Genomic DNA, 6000 nt, shown 5'->3' on the forward strand with positions numbered 1-6000 from the left:
CTGCAATGCAAAGAATACCATCATGCAAGCTCGGGCCTGTGATCTGGACTTGGCTTATCCTGCCTGGCTGTGTGAGGCTGACCATGTCCCTTCTCTCTGTGGTCCCTGTCCCCTCCTCTATCAAATGAGGATTTCTACTAGATTGCTAAGGTTTGCTCCAGTCTGAGATTCTTAGACAACTAATTTTATCAAGAGGGGGAAGGGAAGGGGGCAGTTTATAATGAACATGCACAGTTATTAGTTTCTGGATTAAGAACAATGCATTTTGATAATGAATTAACCTGTAACCACTCACATCTTTGCAGGCCCCAGAGTCAGGAAGGATAAGGCTGGCCTGGTTTAGCCTCCCTGACCAAATGGAGGGCTCTGCCTGGGGACCACCTCACAAGGGCCTGCTACTCAGCTTTTGGCTGTTGTCAGGTTTGGAGCCTCTGTCCCCTGTGGAGATGAGCAGGCAGGGTTTAACACCCTGAGTTTGCCTGCCTTACCCTTGGCCTTGTTTTCTAGCTCCATCTGGCCATAGCTGGTGCTAAACCCACCTCGTGCTCAGGGTAGTGGGGGGAGATCAACTAGTACCCCACTTGGCTAAGTTCCCCCGCCTCTCTGAGCTTCACATCAGGGCGGGGCATTTCCAACTCTGCTGCAAATCAAACTCAACTGATTCTGATGCAGAGCTCTCCATGTTAGGTGATCTTTAATATCTAAACTTCCATGATTTCCTCGTTCAAAGGACTCTTCCCAATAGCACTGAAACTAACATGAAGCCCAACTTGTCTACTTTGGAATTCCTCCATCTACTTTAGCACATCTGGCCCTGTAAGGAAGCTAGACAGGTCTTGAGGTCCATTTCCTAGATGTAAAAACGGAGGTCAGAGAGGTTCAGCGACTTATCTAAGGTCACACAGCTGGTATGTGGGATTCACACCCAGCCTCTCTGACTGTAAAGGTGCTCTCTCCATCTCATGAAAGGAGGTGGCCTTGTGCCCTCTTTTCTAGGGTAGTCAACATAAGGCAAAGTTTGTTAGATGACAGCAGATGGCCACCCAGCATTGTCAGCCCTGCCTCCTGCAGAGCATTCTCTGCAAGTCCTGATCATGAGAAAACAGGTCCCACTTCCTTCCAGGGAATCGTATCTGAGCCCTTTCACCTGCCCTTCAAGGTCCGTTGATCTGGGCCCAAATTGCCTTTGCCTCTCCCTCTGCCTCTTCTCATGGACTCTGTGTTACGGACTCCCAGAGGGAGAGGATCATGGTTATATGATGGTCATGTGATGTTGCACCCCATACTCTGCTGATTGAAACCCTGATGTCCATCCAGGTCCAGCTCACAGATGCTGCCTGTGACAATCCTCACACCTCCTCCTCACCTCCATCTAGGGAGCTGCTGGTTCCATGCAGCCTGTCTCCAGAACACGTGTGCACCATCCCAACTCCTCCATCAAGTTGTTTGAGTTTGGTGTTCCCCCAACCCTAGCCAGTGCCTGACCCCTAGAGGGGGTTCATGAATAGCCTGCACATTAGGTTACCTATCTGCAGTAGGCTGAATAGCAAACCCCCAAATAACCACATCTGAATCCCTGGGGCCTGTGAAAATGTTATCTATGTGGCAAAAGGGGCTTTGCTGTGTGATTAAGTTAAGAATCTTTAGCTGGAGACATTAACCTGGAATATCTAGGGTTGTGAGGTGTGGGCAATGTGATCACCAGACAAGAGAGTCAAAGCAAGAAGTAGGAACTGTGAGGGTGGAAGCGAGAGTCTGGAGTAGTGGGAGGAAGGGGTCATAAGCCAAAGGGTGCAGGCAGCCTCTGGAAGCTGGAAAAGTCAGGGAAACGATTCTCTTAGAGCCTCCAGGAGGAACCCACCCTGCCTGACAACATGACTTTAGTCCAGTGAAACTAATTTCCAACTTCTGCCCTCCAGAACTGTATGAGAACACATTCATGTTGCTTTATCACGTTCGTGGTAGTTTGTTACAGCAGCAATAGAGAATGAACACTCTGTCTAAACCTGACTCCTGCTGAAATCTCAGACAGCCAAAGCTCCCATCTTCGGGAGCTCAGAGTAGCTTTAAATCCACTTCTCAGTGCTCTAACTTGTTTTTGTGACTAGATCTTGGCAGTTCCCTGGACTATCCACCCTACCTTTTTCTTACACAGAAGGAAAAATGCCACCCCATTTGTCCCTGGGCCTTAAGACAGCCTTAGCAAGGTTTCCCCGAATAACTTATGGATTCTAAGTACAGGAAAATGCACAAGAAAAAATTACCCTTGAACAATATAGGATTGAATCCACTTATACATGGATCTTTCTCAACACAATACACTATTTTGGGGTTTGGCAGGGGTGACTGAAGCCCTTGGGCACGTACAGATTTGCGGGTCCTGGAAGCAACCCCTCATGGCATGGAGACCATATTCTCAGACACACACACAGGTTCAAAGCACAGAGGGAATGGCAGAACGAGACACAGTGCTCATTTTAGGACGTAAAACGTCAAATTCATTTTGCAGCTTTAATTTTGTGCATCGATTCTTCACCTGTCATTCATGTCCTCTTGGGAGCTGAAGGTAAAATGCTTTCTGCATACACTGGTGCTGGTCCCAAGGGAGGTGTCCTCTCCCTAGGACAGCGGGAGGAGATGCACCTCAGCTGGGGAGCTGACCGGGCTGTGTCCCAGGAGTCAAGGGCACTCTAGAAGCAGCACCTGCCTGTCAACTAAACTTGTAACAACCAGGATGGGACAGTTCTGTTCTTTCTACTTAGCAGGAGAAAATGGGGAAGCCCCGTGCCCTTGCCTCTCTGCCCGTCTTTCAAGGCACAGGTATTTAGGATAACAAGAAAAGTTCTCAACATTTGCTTGGTGATTTTGTTTCCAAATCACTTTTTCTTAGACCTTATCATAGGAGACCATTAAATATAGTTAAGACCTTATTACCCTCACTCCTAGCTCTGCCAAAAACCCACGTGAACTCAAAAATCTGTGAGTTCTCCCTTAACCTCCTGGATACACCTAGGCTGTGTCTGTTTCATCCACAGCTTATGTCCCAATGTGCACGAGTGCCTCACACACCAATCCTGGTTTCCTCAAATAGGTCTGTAGCTTCTTTACTTTCCTTCATTCTAAAAACAGAAGCCAATCGTCTAAAGTTCAAAAGCAGGGTCAAAAGAAGCAAAGATAATGGCCAGAATCCTACCATCCGGAGGCCACCATTTTTAACATCTTGGTAAATTTCTCCTTGGTTTAGTTTCTTCTGCTCATGCTTTAAAAGTATGTATAGTTGTGTCATATATATAGGCCTTAAAATAATTTAGGTTGTATCACAAGCTTTTCCAAAGGTTTTAAAATTTTCCCATAAAAATCCTTTTTAATGGCAACAATATTGTGCGATATTTCCCATCATTTATTTAAACATTATTCAATGATTGGGCTGCTAGCTGTTTATGATAACACTTTGAAGAATATCTTTGAGCATAAACCTTTGCCTGCACTGCAGATTATTTTCACAGGATAGATTCCCAGAAGTGGAATTACTGAATCCAAAGGTATAAACATTTTAAAGGCTCTTAATACAGATTGCCAAATTGCCTTCTAGAAGTTAATCCAATTTACACTCTTCACCAGCCGTGTTCATACATGCACATCCCTCATACTACATCCTGGCCAACCCTGAGTATTACCAGAATTTTTAACTAAAGGTATCCCCCTGCTGTTTTATTTTGGATTTCTTTGATAGTCAGTGAAGTTGGGTGTTTTTTTTTTTTTTTTTTTTTTTCTTTTTTTTAAGGCAGAGTCTTGCTCTGTTGCCAGGCTGGAGTGCAGTGGGGTGATCTTGGCTCACTACAACCTCTGCCTCCTGGGTTCAAGTGATCCTCCTGCCTCAGCCTCCCAAGTGGCTGGGACTACAGGTGCACACCACAACGCTCAGTTAATTTTTTTTGTATTTTTAACAGAGATGAGGTTTCACCATGTTGGCCAGGATGGTCTTGATCTCTTGACCTCATGATTCACCCACCTTGGCTTCCCAAAGTGCTGGGATTACAGGGATTACAGGTGTGAGCCACCACGCCCAGCCCTCTTTTTTTTTTTTTTTCTTTTGAGGCAGAGACTCACTCCGTGGCACAGAATGGAGTGCTGTGGCACAGTATTGGCTCACTGCAACCTCTGCCTCCCAGGTGGAAGTGATTCTCCTGCCTCAGCCTCCCTAGCAGCTGGTATTACAGGCACCCGCCACCATTCCTGGCCAATTGTATTTTAGTAGAGACAGGCTTTCGCCATGTTGGCCAGGCTGGTCTTGAATGTCTGGCCTCAAGGGATCCGCCCACCTTGGCCTCCCAAAGTGCTGGGATTACAGGCATGAGCCACTGTGCTCAGCTTGGAGGTTGAATTTTTTCTCACATCACTAGCTTTTTTTTTTTTCTTTCCAAATTTATTTTTTAGGGAATTGCCAATGTATTGATTAGGTTCTTACTGTTTTCATACTGAGTCGTATGAGGTCATTAATAAGGATGTGAAACTATTATATGCTTGACAATTTTTCCCAGTATTTTATATATATTTCCATTCTGTTTATAATATATTTTGATAAACGAGCATTTTAAATTTTCTGAGACAGGGTCTCTGTCACCTAAGTTGGAGTGTCATGGCGCAATGTTGGCTCACTCTAGCCTTAACCTTCCGGCCTTGGGTGATCCTCCCACCTCAGCCTCCCAAACAGCTGGGAATACAGGTGTATGCCGCACCATGCCTGGCTACTTTTTGTTTGTTTGTTTTTAGAGATGGGGTTTCACTATGTTGCTCAGGCCAGTCTCGATTTCCTGGTCTCAAACAATCCTCCTGCCTCAGCCTCCCAAAGTGCTGGGATTACAGGTGTGAGCCACTGCGCCCTCCTTAAAGGTTCATATAATGCCAACCTATTCATATTTTCCTGGGTGATTCCTCTTCTGTATGGATGCTCACAGCGTTTGTTCCATGTGGGATCAGTGGGTTGCATGTGGGTTACCCTTTGGCATCTTTGGCTTGACCTCTCCTCTGGGGACACCTTCCACCAACTCTTCCCCTTTCAGCACTGGCAATCTAGATCTCACCACCTCATCTGTGCATTTTCATGGATTCTCTTCACCATGAATAATCATTTCCCTTGGGTACATTACTTCTTCTGCATTTAATGTGGTAGACACTCTGCTCCATGTCGTTACTGTGGTTTGCACATCTGATGTCCTCACCCAGCTGCAAGTGACTTGAAGGGAGGTGTCAAGTCTCAACTCAAGAGCCCCAGATGGAGTCTGGCATAAAGATCTCAAATCTCCCTATTTGGGAATTGTACTGATCCCGTGTATTAGCTGGGGAAGGTCTCATTACGCCCATTTGATAGTTGAGAATACCAGAGCTCAGAGTGGTTACATGGCTGGCTGAGGGATTGGTGGAAACGTACAGATTTGGATCCCTTGTTCTCTATCCTTTATGCTGTGTCTGTCCAGGGAGTGGTGATGGTGGGCATGGAAGGTCAGGATATCAGCATCCCTGCCCCTCCCACACACCTCGACAAAGGAGGAGGTCCAGGAGCAGGGGCCAGTGTGGCTTCTGCTCTCCGACGCCCTGGATTTTGTTTCAGAGACCTGTCTTCCTGGGCAGAAGCACAGCAGCAGTCCAGAGGTGCCTGTGCTTTCAGCACTGATACCAACTCTGCCCAGTCTCCCTCCCACACAGGAGATTTCCAGGCTCCAGCCCAGCCTCCTCCGCCCACGGGGAGCTTTATGCTTGCAGGAGAGTCAATTAGATGGATGCCTGGTATTGTGATCTCTACTGCCAGCCCAAACCCCCAGCTAATGAGGCACAACAAAAAACAACTGCTCTGTCTTCTCAAGTTCTATTTTTTATGGGGCCCATAAATTCCAAGAAGAAAAGTATCCTTGGTGAATGATTCTAATCAAGGGCCTGAGTTCCCAGACAGCATCTTCTCTGTGGTCATAACAGAATTGTTCTGCCTGCAGTGTAGAGTAC

The 6000-nt window shown here is 46.5% G+C and overlaps 1 protein-coding gene across 1 annotated transcript in view; it reads right to left on the minus strand.

Moving 5' to 3' along the window:
* ALK (ALK receptor tyrosine kinase) overlaps positions 1-6000 on the minus strand; it is a 756557-nt gene that overhangs the window by 155800 nt on the left and 594757 nt on the right. The gene's annotated exons all lie outside the window — the stretch shown is intronic.

The sequence above is a fragment of the Sapajus apella genome, unplaced genomic scaffold, assembly GCF_009761245.1.
Source record: "Sapajus apella isolate SASKATOON/1434 unplaced genomic scaffold, GSC_monkey_1.0 scaffold44, whole genome shotgun sequence".
Taxonomy (NCBI): Eukaryota; Metazoa; Chordata; class Mammalia; order Primates; family Cebidae; genus Sapajus; species Sapajus apella.